Source organism: Hylobates moloch, unplaced genomic scaffold (assembly GCF_009828535.3).
Source record: "Hylobates moloch isolate HMO894 unplaced genomic scaffold, HMol_V3 SCAFFOLD_6, whole genome shotgun sequence".
NCBI lineage: Eukaryota > Metazoa > Chordata > Mammalia > Primates > Hylobatidae > Hylobates > Hylobates moloch.
The window spans coordinates 53,997,692-54,020,139 of NW_026652281.1; the positions used below are offsets into that span (position 1 = coordinate 53,997,692).

The window sequence follows — 22,448 nt, forward strand, 5'->3', positions numbered from 1 at the left end:
TATTTGTTGATGTACTGAAACACTCAGAAAATATGATAGGCTTTTAACGGATCTACTGAGAACATTTGAAAAACTCATGGATGGTTACTGTGGCAGACAGTGGACTGATACCTAAAAGCCATTCACAACCCTCTTTTCCTTTGAGTTCTTTGGGGTAGGGACTGGAAACCTGAAGTGCTGATTTTTCCAAACTCCACTGTGTCTAGATGTGGTCATGTGACTTAGTTCTGGCCAATGAGATGTGGGTAGAACCTGCTGAGCAGAGCTTCTGGAAAAGCAGCTAATCATGACCATGGAGCTAAGACCCATACACTAAGAATGGAGGAACAGGAGGTGGGAGAAAGCCTGAGTCCTTGGTAATACTGAGGTGTCTTCCCCTCATGGTTATAAGTGGCTACACTATGGCAAATAATCAATATCTAAAATTGATGAGTCAAGAGATAGAACTATTAGAAGACTATTTAGAAAAATGGAGATAAATATCAGAAGAAACAGATCTTTGTGCATACTTGTTGCCTTTGAGGTGTGAGGAAGGGTGAGAAAATGACATATTTTCCATTATGTATTATTTAGGCTTTTAAAGCTATGTGTATGTATTATTCTGATAAAACTTAATTCAAAGTACTCTAAGTTACCAAAAAAGTAAGAGATGATAGCATTGAAATGAAATCCTGATGTCAAAGTTTCAAAAATAGCCAGTAGAATTTACATATTCCTCAAATCAGAAAAGAATAAAGGTTTATTTCATGGATGGACTAAGACACATTACACATTTAACTAGATCTTTTTATTCTTCTAGTTTCTGTCACAGTTACTGTGAAAATCTAAATGTTGAAAAACTTAAAAAAAATTATTATTATTATACATTAAGTTCTAGGGTACCTGTGCACAACATGCAGGTTTGTTACATAGGTATACATGTGCCATGTTGGTTTGCTGCACCCATCACTTACATTAGGCATTTCTCCTAATGTTATCCCTCTCCCAGCCCTCAACCCCCATGACAGGCCCCAGTGTGTGATGTTCCCCGCCCTGTGTCCATGTGTTCTCACTGTTCAACTCCCAACTATGAGTGAGAACATGCAGTGTTTGGTGTTCTGTCCTTGTGACACTTTGCAGAAAATGATGCTTTCCAGCTTCATCCATGTCCCTGCAAAGGACATAAACTCATCCTTTTTTATGGCTGCATCGTATTCCGTGGTGTATATGTGCCATATTTTCTTAATCCAGTCTATCATTGATGGACATTTGGGTTGGTTCCAAGTCTTTGATATTGTGAATAGTGCCACAATAAACATATTTGTGCATATGTCTTTATAGTAGCATGACTTATAATCCTATGGGTATATACTCAGTTTATGGGATTGCTGGGTCAAATGGTATTTCTAGTTCTAGATCCTTAAGGAATCACCACACTGTCTTCCACAATGGTTGAACTAATTTACACTCCCACCAACAGTGTAAAAGTGTTCCTATTCCTCCACATCCTCTCCAGCACCTGTTGTTTCCTGACTTTTTAGTGATACCCATTCTAACTGGTGTGAGATGGTATCTCATTGTGGTTCTGATTTGCATTTCTCTGATGACCAGTGATGATGAGCATTTTTTCATATGTCTGTTGGCTGCATAAATGTCTTCTTTTGAGAAGTGTCTGTTCATATCCTTTACCTACTTTTTGATGGGGCTGTTTGTTTTGTTCTTGTAAATTTGTTTAAGTTATTTGTAGATTCTGGATATTAGCCCTTTGTCAGATGGGTGGATTGCAAAACTTTTCTCCCATTCTGTAATTTGCCTGTTCACTCTGATGATAGTTTCTTTTGCTGTGCAGAAGCTCTTTAATTAGATCCCATTTGTCAGTTTTGGCTTTTGTTGCCATTGCTTTTGGTGTTTTAGTCATGAAGTCTTTGCCCATGCCTATGTCCTGAATGGTATTGCCTAGGATTTCTTCTAGGGTTTTTATGGTTTTATGTCTTACATTTAAGTCTTTAATCCATCTTGAGTTAATTTTTGTATAAAGTGTAAGGAAGGGATTTTAAAACCAATTTTTGTTACAAAAGTTGAGCTGTATTCCCACTGGGAGAATGTCTTAGTTCAGGCAGCTATAACAAATTACCATAGTTGGGTGGCTTAAACAATAAACAGCTATTTCTCACAGCTCAGGCGGCTGGGAAGTCCAAGATCAAGGTGTCAGCAGATCAAGTGCTTGCTAAGAGCCAACTTCCTGGATTGCAGATGGCTGGCATCTCTTTGTATCCTTCTATAGTAGAAAGCAGAGCAGAGACAGCAAACTCATGTTTCTTCTTATTAGGGCACTAATCCCCTTCATGCGGGCTCCAACTTTATGAATAATTAATTCCAAAAGGCCCCACCTCCTAACCATTACATTGGCGTTAGGACTTAAGCATATGAATTTTGCAGTGACACAAACATTTAGTCCATAACGGGGGAAAAGCAAATAAACTAAGTTGAAAAGTTTTCATTAAGTATGAAGAACAAGACTTGTTTAGTCCCGGTCAAACCAGAAGCAGTTTATTTTAGCAATAATTTCAGTATTTCCAAGAGTTTTAATCTTCTCCTTTGTCTTCTCAATCTAGAAGTAGATGTCATTTCTAATTTAATAATTCTTTTTCAATCTTAAATTTATGCATCGATAATTTTATTCTCCTCTGTTCATTTTAATCTAATGGAACTCCTTGTGTCACACACAGTTGGCATTTCAACTTACTTCATTTTAGGAGATTATATAACTTTAGGTCTTGCACACTGATGGTACTCAATAAATGTATGTAGAAAATTTGGCCATGCAGGGCAGATGCATATTGAGGCTATTACCTAAGACAAATTTAGGCAGAGGAGCATCTCACCTCTTAGGAGGGACAGTTGGGTCTCTTATGACAATCAGAATAGAACAAAGTGGAGAGGTAAGTGAGGTCAGAATGGGGAAAGTGGCAGGATGCAGGCAAACATGTTCTTAATTTAGAGACAGATGAAGGCTCAGGACTTTCCTAGGCAGATAAAAGAAGAAAGAAGCTGCTTTTTAAAAAGAGGGATCAAGATTAGGACAAAAAGGGAGATTTAGCCATCAGCAGAACCCAAATGAGAGCCCACAAAGAGACACTGTCTACTCAGAGTACATCTTCAGACATCCAGGGTCCCAAGCTACTGTGTTTACTATTAGCCCTTAGCCATTGTTAGGTCTTACTGCTTTATAACTCTTCTTTAAGAATATATTAATAGTAAAATTACTTACTCCTATATACTCAATACAACTAATCCTTAATTATCAAAAACATTTATAGTCATCACCTCATGATGCTAGTCCCTTCTCTAGTCCAAATGAATTGAAGTAGGAATTCATAGGACCTTTCCTAGTGAAGAAAGATTTTAGTGCTATTTAAAGAAAGTAAAAAGTATATTCTCCTCTGATAGAAATTTTCATTCTGATAATATTTTATTTGTATCTTTTTTTAATGTCATGGTAAGAAATGTAGTTGATGGGCCAGGCACAGTGGCTCACACCTGTAATCCCAGCACTTTGGGAGGCCGAGGTGGGCTGATCACCTGAGGTCAGGAGTTCAAGACCAGCCTGGCCGACATGGCGAAACCAGTCTTTATTAAGAATACAAAAATTAGCCAGGCATGGTGGTGGGCGGCTGTAATCCCAGCTACTCAGGAGGCTGAAGCAGGAGAATCACTTCAACCCCAGAGGTGGAGGTTGTAATGAACCGAGATTGTGCCACTGCACTCTAGTCTGGGTAACAGAGCGAGACTCTGTCTCAAAAAAAAAAAGAAAAGAAAAGAAAAGAAAAGAATAGAAAAGAAAAAGAGATGGAGTTGATTTTGAAGAGAAATCATTTTGAATAATTAACTATGAATTACTCTAATTAGCAGAAAATAATTATAGGTTGGACATATGCTCTTTCAAATGCAGAGGACAGAGTAAAAGAATATTGGAAAAATAATGCCACCTTATAGATGTTGCGATGAATCCCAAAGCAGGCTTTTCTTTGAATTAATCTTCAACTAAGGCATTTTAAATGTCTTCCATTAGAAAACATTCATATTACAAGACAAAAATTATTACCTAGCATATGTTGTTACAGAATCTTTATTGTAATAATTATTAAAGAAGACATCTTTAATGCTTCCTAAAAGAGAAAATATCATTTCCCTTGTTCCTTTTATAACACTTTCTGGATCACCAGAACAGCCTTCGATAGATTTTAGCGTATTTGTACATGATAGGAATACTTAAAATACTGTATGTAAGTGGAGTTTAACATATTCATGTCACTCAGAAAATGTCTGTCAAGTGATTAACATCACAGTTGCACTTGTGGCTTCTGTTTCCTGTAGGGGAAGAATATGTGGCACACTGATGAGAACAGGTAACAGATTCCTTTGCAATTAGTTTCTGTTCTGTAAAGACCATTATCACGACTGAAATGAGAGCCCACAAAAAGGTATATAGTCTACGTGAAGTATATTTTTGAGCTAAAGGGAGCCCAGATATGGGACCCAGGAGACATGTGCTCAGATATGGCACCACAGATAACTAGTTAGTCCCTGACTAACTATGGAACTTGGACAAGTCTTATTGTGCCTCTTTAGCTGTTTCTTTAGTTTAAAACCAGCCTGGGCAACATAGTGAGACCCCGTCTCTATGTTTTTTTTAAAACCAAACCCCCCAAAAATCTGTTTGAAGCCTGGATTTGATGCAAGGGGCTAGATTTTATGTTGGTTGGTCTGCATATGACTGTTAAATGCCGTCTCCTTTCACAAGAATATAAGTGTAATAAAGGTAATGACTGTATTTGTTTTGTTCTTCACAGTGTCGTCACTCACCAAGCACCCTATAATGCCTGGTATATTGTAGGTGCTATTTAACAATGTTTTACCTGGCTGAAAAATGGCTCTATTTTTATTAGGGGATCCATCCTTCATCTTGCTCCTTGGCTCTAAGTTAATTTAAGATTCTTGAAATTAGGCAGATGTGGTGGCATGTACCTGTAATCCCAGCTACTTGGAAGGCTGAGGTGGGAGGGTCATTTGAGACCAGGAGTTTGAGAGCAGCCTAGGCAACATAGTGAGACGCTGTCTCAAAAAACAGTGAAAGATTCTTGAAACTCTAAAGGAAAATGTTCAGCTAATTCCATTTCAGGGGAACTGAAGTACATGAGTTAGCTTTTACATTATTTTAAGTGAGACAGGAAGAGACCACGAGACTGGGACCCACTTAAAAACAGACTTCAAATTTTCCCGTAAAACCTTTCCAGTTTGTTTGGGAAAAGCTAAAGGCTTCCCTGGGCGCAATCCAATGATCATCCTGTGATCTCCATGTCTTCTTATCCTCTAACATCTCTTCTCTTTAAAACACACTTATCTGAAACTGAATCTGACATGTGCTCTTATCACCTTACAGTCCTGGTTGGAAACCTTCATGCTCCCCACACAGGAGCATGACTATAATGGCTCTATTCTAGATGCTTAATTCCCAGAGGGGAGCCTTGGCCTGTAAAGTGTACTTATAGGCTTGAGAGGGAAAGTTGTAATATCAGTCCTTTCTAGTGTTGGCAAGAATAGTAAAGATGCTGTGTGTCCAAAGGCCAATCTCCAAACACAGCCTCTAGCATAACACTATACAACTCTACCTAGTTTACCAATCCTTACTACTTTATTAGTAGTACCATCCATCTCACAGGATTGTAACATGGTAAAAATGAAATGTGAAATTAACTTTTGAAAGTTAAAAGCAACAGCAACAACAAAAAGGTAAAGCATTGTTTGGACAAAAATGTAATTTTTTGGAAGAGGTAGTTGGGGAGGCAATGTGGAGATGTAGGTCAAAGGATGAAAAGTTGTAGTTATGTAGGGTGAACAAGTCTAGATCTAAGTACAGCATGAGGACTACAGTTAATATTGTATTGTATTTGGGATTTTTTGCTAAGAAAGTAGAATTTAGATGCTCTTGCCACACATACAAAAGGGTAACTGTGTGAGTTGATGGATATGTTAATTTGCTTAACTGTAGTAATCACTTCACAATGTATATCAGAGCATCATATTGTATATCTTAAATATATACAATAAAAATGTAGCTTTAATAATATGATTTTTACCAAAAAAAAAACCATTTGCAATTTAGAAATGAGGAGTATCTGGCATATGGTTGAATAAAGCATAACTTATTTTCATATACCATCATATATAAAAATAAATTCAAAGATGCCTGCTTTTATGATTGTTAAGAGCTAATTATGCAAGAAATATATAGTGACATTCTGATCATTGGTCCCAAATGTGATTTTCTAGGTTAGGTTTCAATTTTGAAAACAACATTCTTGCTTCTTAAATCCTTGCTCTTTTTCTACATCACTCTTTTGCCACCATCAAGAAAGCTTTTTATATATCACTCTTCTGCCACCATCAAGAAAGCTGTTTTTCTTGATTGTTCAAAATAATAAATGGAGTCAAAGCCTATGTGTAGAATAAACAAATGGTCTCACTTGCTCAAAAAATAACAGCACTCCTTGATCCTTTCATTATACCATCCTCTCTTCTTTTCTTCTCTCCTTACCTGAAATATTGAATGAAACATTATCTCCAGTGAATCGCAATTAAAATATATGTTGGTTGCCTGGGAGAGGAGAGAAAGGCCCAAGAATCTCCTTTAATCTTCTCTTACAGGCTATTGGCATGGATTCTTTTATCTGATTAGATAAAACAGTTAGCTTTCAGTATGGGCAAGTTGGACTAGGATTTCAGGAGAAGCTGTTTAGTGGTTATAATCGGTGATTTTTAAGGTTCCTTTCAACTCTGAAATATTTTATTACAAGTAAACCCGTGTAGCCAAGGGGTACCCTGAGAGATAAAGGGAGGGAGACTACTAAATGACAGTGAAGAAGTAAGATCATAGAGGAAAATTATGCACTTCACTTTTGCCTGGAACTAGAGGGCAAAGCGTGGGTGAGAAAAAAATGGGCCTTGATGCAGTATCTAACAAGCAACAAACATCCTAACTTCCTAAACCTTACATAGATTCTTACTGAGAAAGTAGATTTCACCAAAGAAAAAACAAGGTTCCTTGGGGAGGGAGATAAAGACACAGACCTCTGTATTTGTTCCTCCAGTAATAGGAGGAACTTATCAAAGAGTAAGGACATAAATGCCTCATTCCCAGGGACTACTTAGGTTTTCCATGATCTTGAAATCTTGAAAGCTCAGGCAGCAAAGGAAATCAGTTCAGGCCTGTTTGTGACAGAGTGGACTCATGGCTGGAGAATGAGCAGAGACTGCCTCTGTCCACTGGGTCTTACTCCTTGATTTTCAGGAACCTCCTCACAAAACATCGCCTCATTCTTGCCTCTTGGGGCAGGTTCCTGTGAGGACTCAGACTCAGGAGAGCATATCTTGTAATTATCTTGGCTGAGGACCTCTTGACCTTGGACAGCTGAAGGAGGGTCCGGATGCATATATTGGCCATGTCTGATTTTACAGAAGTAATCTTCACAGGCATGGTTTGGTGGAACTTGTAGCCATCTGTAAGGACACTGTAGAAATACACATCATTTACTTCGAATTCTATAAAGTTTTGTGGATTGAATAGGAATGACTTGTCAAGTGGCAACTCCTAGAGGAGGATGAAAGTTGGCCACTTCCTGCTCCTGGTTACTCTAACCTCCAGCTCCTTCTGAAATCCTGGCAGGCTCTACCCCTGAGACCACAAAGAGGGACTCTTAGGGTCACACCTCTTAGTCTGTGGAGGACTAGCATCCTCTTGATGAAACTGCAATGCAACACTTAATACTCTTGGAAGAGAGAAAATGAGTGATAAGAATTCTGACAACCTGGCTTGAATGTTTCTGTTACAAAATTAGAGAAACAATCGAATTTGAAGGGACATGTAAAACATCACAAAAATGAATCAGTGGTTACTGAAGAGTCTAAACTCTAGGTCATCCTAATGCATATATGTTTCCAGGTCTGCTGTGATGGTTAAAATAGGTTAATATTAATAGTTTTCAGTCCCATAATAAAATAGGTCGAAGACCTGTAGTGCACTTTATCCTCTTAAATTGGCTAACCATGTACATGGAATGTATAAAAGAACCAGATCAGGTGTTTTATCACAAATTCTTAGTGAATGGAATCTGAATCAGGATTCACAGGATTTGTTTAGTTAATTGTCTCTATATAGGCATTTGCCACATAATGATGTTTCAGTAAACAATGAACAGCATATACATTTATATATGCTGTTTGTATAATCCATAAGATTATAAATGGAGCTGAAAAATTCCTATTGCCTAGTGATATCATAGCTGTCATAAAGTGGTAGTGCAACACCTTACTCACATGTTTGTGTTGATGCTGGTATAAACAAATCTGTGCTGCCAGTCATATAAAAGTGCAGTATAGCACATAAAATTATGTATAGTAAATAATGCTTGATAATATTAACAAATGACTATGTTACTGGTTTATATATTTCCTTCACTCTGCTTTCATTGTTATAGTGTACGCCTACTTATTAAAAAAAATGTTAACTGTAAAACGGCCTTAGGCGGGTCCTTCAGGAGATACTGTAGAAGGCAGCATTGTCATGAGAGATGACAGCCCCATGTGTGTTATTGCCCCAAAAGAACTTCCAGTGGGATAAGATGTAGAAGTGGAAGACAGTGATATTGATGATTCTGACCCTGTGTTGGCTTCAGATAATGTGTGTGTTTCAGTCTTAGTTTTTAACAAAAAAAAATTTCAGAAGTAAAAAATAAAATGTTTTTAAAATAGGAAAAAAGCTTATAGAATAAGGATATGGAGAAAGAATTTTTTGCACAGCTATGCAATGTATTTGCGTTTTAAGCTAAATGTTATTACAAGAGTCAAAAGTTTAAAAACGTAAACATTTAAAAAGGTAAAGAAATACAGTAAGCTAAGGTTAATTTATTATTGAAGAAAAAATAGTTTTTATAAATTTAGTGTAGCCTAAGTGTGGAGTGTTTATAAGTTCTACAGTAGTGTACAGTAACGTCCTAGGCCATTACATTCATTCACCACTCACTCACCGGCTCACCAGTGCAACTTCTAGTCCTGCAAGCCCTATTCATGGTAAGTGCCCTATAAAGGTGCACCATTATCTTTCATATGATATTTTTACCCCTTTTCTATGTATAGATATGTTTAGACACACAAGTACCAGTGTGTTACAATGACCTACAGTATTCCAATACAGTAACTTGCTGTGCAGGTTTGTAGCCTAGGAGCAATAGGCTATACTATATAGGTGTGTAGTAGGCTCTACCACCTAGGTTTGTGTAGGTTCACTCTATATGATGTTCAATGATGAAGTTGCCTAACAATGCATTTCTTAGGTTGTATCTTCATTGTTAAGCAGTACATAACTGTATTTAAATATTGTGAACATGGGATATATTTTTATAATCTGTTCATATAGCTCAGGGGTCTCCAACCCCCAGGCCACAGATGGTACTGGTCCATGGGCTTTTGGGGACCAGGCCACAGAGCAGGAGGTGAGTGGCGGGCAAGTGAGTGAAACTGAGCTCAACCTCCTCTCAGATCAGCGGCAACATTAGATTATCATAGGAACGTGAACTCTGTTGTGAACTGTGCATGCGAGAGATCTAGACTGCACACTCCCTATGAGAATCTAACATCTGATGATCTGTCATTGTATATATTACACGTAATAATATATACATGTATATACATTATATATTACAATGTAATAATAATAGAAATAAAGTGCCAATAAATGTAACGTGCTTTAATCATTCCAAAACTCTCTCTCCTCCCCGCCCCGATCTGTGGAAAAATTGTCTTCTACAAAACCAGTCCCTAGTGCCAACAAGTTTGGGGACCTTTATGAGCTATTTATGGAGTATTTAATATACATAAAGCTTAGTGATAGCCAGTGCAAAAGCACAAAGATAGAGAGGAGATAAGCATATAAATAAGACCCCAAAGCTGAATAAGGTAAATGTCATAGGAAGGAGAAAAAAAAAAAAAGTCTGTGGGTTAAGGGCAGAGGAGTAATATCCAGTTGGAAAATACATTCATGGAGAACAAGAAATTTGACGGAGATCTGGAAGCAGATAAGTAGGATGTTAGCAGGTGACACTGGGAAGAAATATGCAGTGAGGAGGAAGGAGCATAAATTAGAGGGTAGAGGCAGGACACATGGAGTAAGTTTATGGACAAGGCACTCCAATTTAATCGTAGCATGAAATCAACTCTATGGTATGTTGGCAATCTCCCTTTTCCTCACAGTTCTGGAATGTTTGCTACTGCAGTTTGGTTTAGTTCAACAGTTATTCCTTGGATACCCACTAAGTGACAAACACTGTTCCAAAGCAGGGAAATAAAAGATAAAAAGGCATACACATTCTTTGCCCTCACATCACTTACAGTGGCGCAAATCCTTTGAACTATCATGGTTATTGGAAATATGCTTGGAATGCTTTTGGATGGAGAGGCATCCCTAACCCAGCCTGTGAAGTCAGTCAAGACTTTCCAAAAACAAAGTGGTTAGAACTTAGTCTAGATGGACAAGAAGGAATTAGGTAAGAAACAGAAGCAAAGGTGTTCAAGGCACAGGGAAGAAAAGCATGAGAAAAAGGTATGAAACAGCATTTGAGCTTGGGAACTATAAGAAGTTCAGGATTCCAGAAGCATTCATTCAAGTAATTTCTAAGGAGTGTCATTATTGCTCTAATATTTGCTTTTTGATGTGAAACTGAGAAATATAATTATATGGCTTTCATGGTAAGCCCACACCCTTTACTAACTTTGGAGTTACTAATGGTGTTTCATTTTTAGAATACCTACGTGTTTGTGTTTTACTGTTATTCTACCACATGATGATTTTGTAAACAAACATTGCATATATTCAATGTTCCCTGAATTTCATTACCTTGACTCAGTGAGCTTTATGATTGTAATACTATTGGGCAATATACCCAAGAGTTATAAGAATGCCCAACATTGAGACGTTTGCGGCATTCCCACGTTTTGATAAAAAACGTATTGCCTTATAAGTGAATCTAAGTATTATTCACACAATCCCTTAGTATTATATACTTCTCAGTCCCAAATAGTTCTTATGTTCTCACTACTGACACCTTAAATCTCTGTAATACTATTTATGTGTCCCTTTTTAAAAAAACACTGATATCTAAATATATGAATAGCAAAAGTGTTCTTCTTGGACTATACTTCTATCTTCTCTGCCCTGGTCTAATAATTCTCTATCTTTGAAGTACGTTTTCAGAAAGCAAAATTTAAATCAAGACTGTCATTTCAAAATATAGGGCTACCTACAGTATGGGTATGTATGACTAAATATGCTGCTCAGTGGACCAGGAGTTCAGCTCATGATGGTAAATAGCATGTGTGACACCAGGGTTTCACTCACTGCTCAGTTTTGTGGCAACTGTGGATCACTGTGTAACCTCAGTCTTCGTGGCTTCTCATTTATGGGGCTCTGCTCAGCTGCAATGGAAGCAAAAGATGTGAAATCAGATACCACTGAAAACGTTTATCTGTAAGAGTAAAAGCCTTTTATTCTCTTTTTAAGTTTTTTCACTATGCTATTTATTTCTATTTTAAGGAAAGTTTTTTTAAATGATACGTAAGTCATTTGAAAATGGTATCTACACACACCAGATAGAAAATTAAATGACATGAATAATTTAAATTTTAAACGCTTCTTTTGGTTATCAAGATATTTGAGTTCTGAAATGTTTAAATAGTTGCTTCATACTCAACTCCTACATGTATACATAGTAAAAGAGAAAAAATCCTTTGAAATGTTCATATTTTCCTCTTATGTCAACATGGATATGTCACAATATTTTTTGTTTTATGGGACTCATTTCCAGTTGATGCAGAATTTTAAGGTCAAGATAATCACAATAATTAAGGAGTAAATGTGTAAATGAGGGCCTGATTCAAGTTATTTAATTAACATAGATTCATGGAAATTTGACAACTGGAGGATTAAATATGGATTTTCATCTAATCTGTTTCTGTACTTTTCAGTTCTCCTAAACTATCACCAAATAAAGGGCAACAGTAGAGAATTAGAAATGTGAAAAAAAATTAGGAAGCTATTTCCTGTTCCTTTGTGGCTTGTCTAGTTTAATACTCCTGCATTGAGAAGTTCTTAAGAGACAATTCTTGTGAATCTTTTCTATGTGGGGGAAGTGAGAAGATGGAGAAAAATGGCTCTCTTCCCTAAATGCCAGGAGTTCATCCTGGTGAAATTGTCTAGAATAACAAATATGGATTTGGAGCTTATCAGGGAAGTCTGGGTCATGAGAGTCCTCAGGGATGCTTAGGGGTTTACGAGATGCAAGGTTATGAGATGGCCAAGGATGGGTTTGTAGTGTTAAGAGGAGAGGGCTAGAGACAGATGGAGGAGGAGCTAAGAGTAGGAGGGCAACCAGGAGAGAAGAGTGCGAGGAATCAAGGGAGGAAAGTTTTTCAGGAAAGAAGAACCATTCACCAGTTTAAGTCCCAGCGAGGCCAAGTTAGATTAAGATTAAAAAGAGAAAATGGCAAGAGAGAAATACAGAAAGCAAGTAGACTACTTAGGTAAATGAGATTTTCAGTAATAAAAGAGAACAGACTTCTATTCCTCAATCTTTCTTTCTGTCTTTACCTCATATTTATCTCCAAACAAAACCATATTTCTACATTGTTTGTCAATATTTGAACTTATCAATTTGAAAAAAACATTTTTGACTCTTCACAACTCCCACACTAAGCCTAAGGCCAAATCTTTGTTCTGTTGAATCCCTTTTCTCCATTCCCACCCATTGGCCTTTTCTTTGCCCTGATGTGTTTCTCATGTTGGTTTCTCCTCTGGCCTATGTGCAATGTACCTGCCAGATGGACATTTCTGCATTATGCATACTTGGTCCATCTTTTATTTTTACTACTTTCATTAGCTTCTGCTTTCCTTTAGTAATAGATTCAGATTTATTTTCCACTCTGCCTTTATCTTCTCTTGATTGCCATTTTTGATCCTTCTTTTCCTTTTCCTTCACCATCATTCCATCTTGTTGTCTGATCCCCTGAACACTTGTCACCTGGTGCTTTCTGGCAACTTCCAAAGCCACCCCTCTGAAACTTTCACTTTTCTTCTCTTGTCTAAAAAAAACTTGGCTGCTGTATTTCATTAATGAATATAAATAGGAAGCAAGTTAATGTCACTTTAATATTTTGATTTAGATTATCTTCATCTTGACCAAATGTTGCATTTCATGTGTATAATTCAAAATATTTCAGTGTTGTCTTTTTTTTCTTATTTTGTTTTGTTGTTTGTTTGTTGGTTGTTTGCTTCTCAAAACTCAGGCTAGGCCCTCACATGAACGTAAAGAAAAGAGTTTGCCTGGACAATATGATTTGAAGGGTGTCTTAAAGCTCAGTAACTGGTCACAGTTACTCAAGTACTTATTATTATCCACCTTTCAATTGAATTGAGGCATTTTAACTTCTAAAATGCTAAAATAATTTCTTAAGCCATTAGGAGCCATTAAGACATCAGACAGGGTTATATTTGCAAGGAGGGTAGGAAGAAATTTGGTTTGATTGAGGCAAGAATAAAGATGGCCCAGGAACGAGGAGTTTCCCAGAGAGTACAAGCCCTGGGGCCACTAGAGTGGAGGGCTCAGAGCAACTAAAGTCAGCCGAACACTTCAGGTATTGGGGGAAAGGAAGGGTGATGCTACCATCAGCAGAAGATGTTGAAGTGAGACAAGGGTAAAATGAAAAGAAAATTCTCTTATATCATTGGTTTGCCTCAATGAATAAGTCTATTTAAAAGGGGTTCCTTTCAGTTATTTTTTGAGGGTTTTATTTTTATTTCCTTTAAAATAAATATTTGTCCAATTACTTGATAAAGGAAGGAAGGGTATGATCTTTATAGAGATCCTCTTTTCCATGCAGCACACTAATTGCAGGGAAAAATATAGGAAACATTTTCTGTCTACTTATTTACTCATTTATGCATATACCCATGTACTAATTAAAAAATTATCCAGGGCCAGGTGCAGTGGTCCATGCCTGTAATCCTAGTATTTTGGGAGGCTGATGCAGGTGGATCCCTTGAGGCCAGGAGTTTGAGACCAGCTGGCCAACCTAGCAAGACTCCATCTCTAAAAAATGAAAATAAAAATAAATCATTGTGAATGTGATGTGTGCTAGGTACTTTGGCATTTTAAATAAAATGGTAAATAAGACACAGTTCCTATCATCCTGGAGTCTAAAGTAGTGTGCATGGACAGATAACAAAGCAGTTACAGTCCAGCATGTTACGTGCCATGATCAGAGAAGTACAGATGCTTCCTGGAGCAAGAGAAAGGGCACTCCATGCAGATTAGGAGCAACAGCAAACTTCACAGTGGGAATGACATCTTAATAGGAGTTGGCCAGGCCAGGCTAGAGGGAAGGGGCAGAGAAGTGAAGGTGAAGATGGAAATAATATTCCAAACTGGAAAACAGCACCTGTATCACTCAAGGTAAGTAAGAATGTTACTTTCGCAGACATAAACAATGTTGTCTATGGTGGGAAGTCAAAGTCGAAGGGCTAAGTAGATAAAAGATGAGTCTGGGTCCCATCATAAAGGCCTTATGTGGGCTGTTCAAGGAATTTATATTTAACCTGAGGATAAATATATGGAGAATCATTGAAAGGTTCTAGATAGTAAAATAACGTCATCAGATTGCTTTGTAGAGAGCTGATTCTAGCTAAAAGAGGTAGTATTAGGTGGGTGGAATAGGAGACTATAATACCAATTTGGAAGTCACTATTGCAACCATTCTAGCCAGAGATAATGGTAGTCTAACTTATGTTACCAACAGAAAGGACTCATTCAAGAGATATTTATTATATAGTAGATAATATCAATAGGACTTGGAGGTTTATGAAATCAGAGAAAAAGGAAAATCATGGTGCCCAAATTTCTCCTATGACCACTAGATGAATGCTGTCATTCACTGAGATGGAGAACACCAGAGAAAAAGTCTTTTGTGGGGAGAGAGCCTGTGACACACCCAAGAGTCAAACAAACAGGGGTTACAATCCTAAGTCTTTGGTCAAGTTACTTATCTTAGAGTGCCTCAATTTCCTTATCTATGAAATGGGGATAATATTACCTACTTCATAGAGCTATTGATAGAATCAAATGAGATAATGTACATAATGTATTTTACACAGTAATCTGGATCTTGTAAGTATTCTTAATAATTAATATATTCATATTATTTAAAACTTTGTTAAGGTGGTAGTTCTCCATAGCATTTTTACATGTCTTGTGATGGCTTTTGTCCCAGACTATCTGTTCCAAGAGCTCTGCATAGCAGACAGCCTCAAGATAGTGAGTCCCTCAGGGTAGAAAGCAGATTTGTTTCTCTATCGGGATAATAAAGATAATGACTCTTTCCTGGGCAAAGGTTGGGCTGGTTTGCTAGCAGCCCCCTAATAAGATTGGGTTTCCCAAACTGAGGTTCCTTAGCTGTGACACAAATTCACTGTACATGCAGCATCCACTTGGGCCACTCTGTATTCCTCCTGTGAGACTTGGGAGTGGGGTGACCAAGGGTATCCAATGTAAATGTGAAGCTTATGTTGCCCACAGTGCCATGAGTAATTAAGGTCTTTGCCTCTCTCCTAATAACCTCATGTCTTCTGCTAGCATTTATGAAATCTTAGCAGGCTATCTCGTTAGCTTAAAAGCAAGGGAAAAATCTCAGACTCTTCACGTTTTTTAATGAAGTTGTCTCCTTAATGTTTACATGTATGTTGTAAAACCTTGATACAGTAGCTCTGTAAGACACTATTTTCTAGTCTTGACATTGAACACTTTCCATAAATCTAATTATGGGCAATATATAAACAAAACTGTATGAAACAAGAGTGCTTATTTTCACTTTGAAGAATTCGATCGTTTTGCTTATTTGTTTGGGAAAAGTTTGAGAAACACAAGATTACTTTGCGTTTAAAATATTTCTTCTTTCAGGCACAAATCCATGGGGGACAAATGTTTATCATATAAATCCTTACTATCTAATAAATATTAAGTATCACAAGTATATGTTGAAATCATACAATAGTTTTAATATTAATAGCAGTCATTGAATAAATAGCATAGATTAAGGCAGCCATTGGCTAGCAAATTCCACCTATGTATTAATGAAGAGTAGCATTGTGTATTCATATATATCAGATAATCTCTCACTTAACTTGCCAGTGTTTATTCAGGTATGGGCACATAATTTCTAAAAGACATCAATTTGTATTCATGTATGTATGTATAAAATACCTAGCTATATCTGAGAACATAGTTAGGGATATGCTTTGTAAGAAAATATGATGATCCTGGAGTTAAATAAAATGAAGAATGTTCACTTGGATCCAATATGATCAGATGCAGATAACATCCAGTAGGGAACAGGGTCTGCAAACTACAAAAAAAGGGCAAAATACAAAGATAAGAGAAAAAATGAGTTACAGGTAGGACTCAAGATAGTGGACAAAGTATACAGAAGATAGATCTTACTTTAATAATCTAAGACAAGAATGAGAAGGAGAAGTAAAAGATCTAGTGTGCTTTAATAGAGGAAGCTGGAAATACAGTCCAGGATGGGGGCAAATAAGGCCTTGTTCAAGGAAGGCTTCCTAGAGCAAAGAACACTAACCATGTGAAGGGAGGAATCAGCGTGATAACGTGAGACCTTAATCCAGATACCAAAGGGGTGACTTGGGAGCCTAATAACCCTACGTTTCTAAACACCAGAAGATAGTCACTCATATGAAGGGGAGAGAAATAAAACCACAAAGAGTTTGTAAACCAAAATGTCTATAACATGTGGAGAAACTTCCATGCGTTTGAGTTATTGGTACCAAGAAGGGGCAGTTTAGTGTTCTTAAACCACAGGTGTCATTCTTTGTGGCACAGGTGAAACCCAAGCTAAATTAAATGAACATGAAACTACACTAATAGTGTTTCTAAACTATATATCATTTGAAGTTTTAGTTGTATTCTTGAGACATCTGTGGGCTAAAGAACAGACAAAGAGTTGGAAAAATAATCCACTGAGGCCAGAGAAAATGGAAGCCAGGAACGCAGATTTTGATCTTTGTTGATAGTATTTTTTGTCTCTCTTATTCCTGGGTAGTGGTAGACAAGATGGGGCAATAATAAAAATTGCTTAGTTTTGGAGAAATGGCCAAAATCTAAAACACTATCATGTTTAAAATAACTAAAATGTCAGGCATTCTTTTACTTGTACACTACATCTTTGTTTATTATTCTGTTAGATAAAGCCTCTTGTCATTATACTCCAGGCAAAGCTGTTAACAGGGAAACTAAATCCACACCCTAGACCTAATTTTTTAATACAGTTTCTTCTTTGATCTATTGCATCTCTGTATTTAATTATGAGGTCTGACTTGATGCCATTGTATCTTTTGCTCTTCTAGCTCTTTCTGTAGTTTGTAAAAAAAAAAAGAATTTTCTGTTTCTTTTAAAGCAAGCTCATTTTTAGTTAGTTCATTGAAAGATGTCACCTTCTACTTCTTATTGCTCCTTGGGTCCTTTTATTCTTTGTCTCCTGAACTGACACAATTACCACCTCTACATTCTGCAAATATAGCTTGCAGAGCCGGTTTCCTAAGAATATAATTTTCAAAAGTGCCAGACATAAGAATGACTCTAAAGCCATTTGATGAGTTCTCTGTTACATTTCCTCATTTGCTTCCTTCCCAAAGAGATTTTGATTTTTGCCTGAAACATGCTTATCAGCTTAAAGGTATGCAGCATCATTATGTTATAAGGATTTTCTTCTGCAGTAGCAAGTGCACTAGCCTTGAATGAAGCAGTTGCTAATCATGTTGCACTAAGCAAATAAAAGTCAGAACCGACCTAATCTTGCTTGCCTAATACCAGTTTCTGCTGCAGACTTCAGTGTAATGTTCTAATCACTGGCGCAAAACAGCCAATTAATTTGCTTTCCCTACGTGTTTTTACTGGCCAAGATGCATGGGGGAGCAGTGCGTTCGGTCATAATCATGCTCCACAAAGATGGGAAATGTTCCCTTTGAGCTTCCAATCATTAGGACAGCTGAAGTGAAGACAAGCCCATTGACAAGTGAGAATGGCAATAATTTATTTTCTATTGATGGGTTGTGACAAATCATGTCGAAGCAGTGGCTGCATACTGTGGGGCTCTGCGAAGGAAGACTGTGATGGGCAAAGATGAAACCCTTCACAGCTCATTTAGTCCAAATGTAGCCACCTGGGTGGTGAATTGGTTCAACATACCAGCCCAGGCATTCCAGCACAAAATTAGATCACTAACAGGCAGGCCATATAGGGGTTCCTAGAAGACATTAATCAACAGGGTTGAGCTGTCAAAATGCAGAGTTTGAAATTAAGAAACACCAAAAGGATGAAAATGTGGCAATGCTGTCAAAAAAATCAAGAATGTGATGTCTACTGCGGGATTCTAGTCACCATTAAAAAAGCTTAGAAGAAAAATAAATTATAAACAGGTAAAGAAAGGCATTACCCTATTGAAAATTTTCCTAACATTTTTACACATGTTAATTAGTAAAAGCAGCATAATGAGTTATGCAAGCATGAGCACACCCCTTTTCAACTTAACACTGACAGGTCAGCTACATGTAAGTCCTCCTTACTGCCCCACAGCATAGTTCATCTCTTATTTAAATTTCTTTTCTACCGGACCTACTGATGTGCAAAGCATTTGATGTCTCACCCTGCTTATGAATACCAACATTTCAAACTACAGAATTTTTAGTCTTGCATGGTTCATTTTCTGAACACTGTTTTTGGTAGAACAGAGATTTCTAGAATCTGGACTGTTCAGGCGTATGTGTATGTGTTATGTGTGTTTCTATGATTATATTTTATCAATATGGTTTTCTTTAAAAAGCTCATTATCTGTTTTCATGTTATAAAAAACATTTAATGCCATAAACAAATTCAAACAGTCAGAGTTACTGAAACTGACCGAATTTTTACTGAGCAAAAACATGAAAACTTCCATTATCTAAAATTATAAAATTTAAATCCTGAAGAATTCCTTTCCAAGCCCTGCATGGGTTTTTTCTTAAAGTTTGGTCTGTGGACCACAAACATCAAAATGATCTAGAGCACTCACTGAAAATGTAAATGCACAGACCAACATCCCTCAGACCTACTGCACACAAATTTTTGGGATGGGCCTGAGAACTAGAATTTTAATAGGATCCCCAGAGTGATTCTGAATGTACAGCAAAACTTGAAAACTACTTATTCTTGTATGAATAAGCCCTGGCCCATTTTCAAGTTCAAACACTTGCTTCTTTCCACCACTGTCTAACACATCTCCCTCTTGGGCAAGCTATGCTCCATTTGTTCACAAACACTCTAATACGTTCACATTTCCATGCCTTTGATCATGCTGTGCCCTTCATCTAGAATTCCTCCCCAATCTCCAGCCCCAGCTCCATCTTTCCCATCCTCTAAGAGTCAGCTCAAATGCTCACTCCCACATGAAGCCTTCTCTGTAACTCTCAGCTAGATGTTAATATTCTGGCCTCTGTGCTGTCTTAGCCTTTTGTTTGTGCGTTTTCTAGCATTGCCACCTTGCCTTTCATTGCAGTTACCTGTATACGTGCTTTATCTCCCAAAGATGGTTCACTCTGTGAGGCTCATGTCTGGTATGTCTGTTAATATCTCATAGCATCTAACTCATTGCCTCATATTATATGTACAGTAAATGTTTGTGGAATTGAATTGTTGAATAACAGATGTTAGGTAATTCAAACCTAAGCTTTATGCTTTTAAGTCAGTCAGGGAGGTAAGTGTTCTCCCTTGCTTTATGCTCAGAATTCTCATTAGCATCTTGGACTGAGTTTACCTGTGAGCAAAAATAAATGAGGTCTGTTATTTTGTTTATTTGTTTGTTTTACTTATATACAGTTTGTCTGTCAAATACATTCTGCTTTATATTTTCTATATTACCTTTAATGATATTTTCCCTGAAAGAATATTTGTGGGCCGGGCGCGGTGGCTCACGCTTGTAATCCCAGCACTTTGGGAGGCTGAGGCGGGCGGATCACGAGGTCAGGAGATCGAGACCACGGTGAAACCCCGTCTCTACTAAAAAATACAAAAAAATTAGCCGGGCATGGTGGCGGGCGCCTGTAGTCCCAGGTACTCGGAGAGGCTGAGTCAGGAGAATGGTGTGAACCCGGGAGGCGGAGCTTGCAGTGAGCTGAGATTGCACCACTGCACTCCAGCCTGGGTGACAGAGCGAGACTCCGTCTCAAAAAAAAAAAAAAAAGGTGTGGAGCCAAGATGGCCGAATAGGAACAGCTCCAGTCTCCAGGTCCCAGCCTGAGTGACACAGAAGATGGGTGATTTCTGCATTTCTGCTTGAGGTACCGGTTTCATCTCACTAGGGAGTGCCAAACAGTGGGTGCAGGACAGTCGGTGAAGCGCACTGTGCGCGAGCCGAAGCAGGGCGAGGCATTGCCTCACTCGGGAAGCGCAAGGGGTCAGGGAGTTCCCTTTCTTAGTCAAAGAAAGGGGTAACAGACGGCACCTGGAATATCGGGTCAATCCCACCCCAATACTGCGCTTTTCCAACGGGCCTAGAAAACGGCACACTAGGAGACTGTGTCCCGCACCTGGCTCAGAGGGTCCTGTGCCCACGGAGTCTCACTGATTGCTAGCACAGCAGTCTGAGATCAAGCTGCAAGGTGGCAGCGAGGCTGAGGGAGGGGCGCCTGCCATTGCCCAGGCTTGCTTAGGTAAACAAGGCAGCCAGGAAGCTCGAACTGGGTGGAGCCCTCCACAGCTCAAGGAGGCCTGCCTGCCTCTGTAGGCTCCACCTCTGGGGGCAGGGCACAGACAAACAAAAAGTCAGCAGGAACCTCCTCAGAATTAAATGTCCCTGTCTGACTGACAGCTTTGAAGAGAGTAGTGGTTCTCCCAGCACACAGCTGGAGATCTGAGAACGGACAGACTGCCTCCTAAAGTGGGTCCCTCACCCCTGAGCAGCCTAACTGGGAGGCACCCCCCCAGTAGGGACAGACTGACACCTCACTCGGCCGGGTACTCCTCTGAGACAAAACTTCCAGAGGAACTATCAGACAGCTGAATTTGTGGTCTCACGAAAATCCGCTGTTCTCCAGCCACCGCTGCTGACACCCAGCCAAACAGGGTCTGGAGTGGACCTCTAGTAAACTCCAACAGACCTGCAGCTGAGGGTCCTGTCTGGTAGAAGGAAAACTAACAAACAGAAAGTACATCCACACCAAACACCCATCTGTGCATCACCATCATCAAAGACCAAAAGTAGATAAAACCACAAAGATGAGGAAAAAACAGAGCAGAAAAGCTGGAAACTCTAAAAAGCAGAGCACCTCTCCTCCTCCAAAGGAACGCAGTTCCTCACCAGCAACGGAACAAAGCTGGATGGAGGATGACTTTGACGAGTTGAGAGAAGAAGGCTTCAGACGATCAAACTACTCTGAGCTACGGGAGGAAATTCAAAACAATAGCAAAGAAGTTAAAAACTTCGAAAAAAAATTAGAAGAATGGATAACTAGAATAACCAATGGAGAGAAGGGCTTAAAGGAGCTGATGGAGCTGAAAGCCAAGTTTCGAGAACTACGCGAAGATTGCAGAAGCCTCAGTAGCAGATGCGATCAACTGGAAGAAAGGGTATCGCTGATGGAAGATGAAATGAATGAAATGAAGAGAGAAGGGAAGTCTACAGAAAAAAGAATAAAAAGAAATGAACAAAGCCTCCAAGAAATTTGGGACTATGTGAAAAGACCAAACCTACGTCTGATTGGTGTACCTGAAAATGATGGGGAGAATGGAACCAAGTTGGAAAACACTCTGCAAGATATTATCCAGGAGAACTTCCCCAATCTAGCAAGGCAGGCCAACATTCAGATTCAGGAAATACAGAGAACGCTGCAAAGATACTCCTCGAGAAGAGCAACTCCAAGACACATAATTGTCAGATTCACCAAAGTTGAAATGAAGGAAAAAATGTTAAGGGCAGCCAGAGAGAAAGGTCGGGTTACCCACAAAGGGAAGCCCATCAGACTAACAGCTGATCTCTCAGCAGAAACTCTACAAGCCAGAAGAGAGTGGGGGCCGATATTCAACATTCTTAAAGAAAAGAATTTTCAACCCAGAATTTGCTATCCCGCCAAACTAAGCTTCATAAGTGAAGGAGAAATAAAATACTTTACAGACAAGCAAACGCTGAGTGATTTTGTCACCACCAGGCCTGCCCTAAAAGAGCTCCTGAAGGAAGCACTAAACATGGAAAGGAACAACCGGTACCAGCCACTGCAAAAACATGCCAAATTGTAAAGACCATCGAGGCTAGGAAGAAAC

General features: G+C 38.5%; 1 protein-coding gene and 1 long non-coding RNA gene across 3 annotated transcripts in view; one reads left to right on the forward strand and one right to left on the reverse strand.

Annotated features, from left to right (window-relative positions):
* The window catches only part of KIAA0825 (KIAA0825 ortholog), a 481,693-nt gene that overhangs the window by 390,447 nt on the left and 68,798 nt on the right, over positions 1-22,448 (forward strand). The window lies entirely within an intron of this gene.
* Positions 1-22,448, reverse strand: part of LOC116471000 (uncharacterized) — a 248,955-nt gene that overhangs the window by 118,639 nt on the left and 107,868 nt on the right. For both annotated transcript variants that reach the window (XR_009214087.1, XR_004248698.2), the window contains exon 4: positions 11,432-11,508. This is a non-coding gene — a long non-coding RNA (uncharacterized LOC116471000). The remainder of the gene's footprint in view (positions 1-11,431; positions 11,509-22,448) is intronic.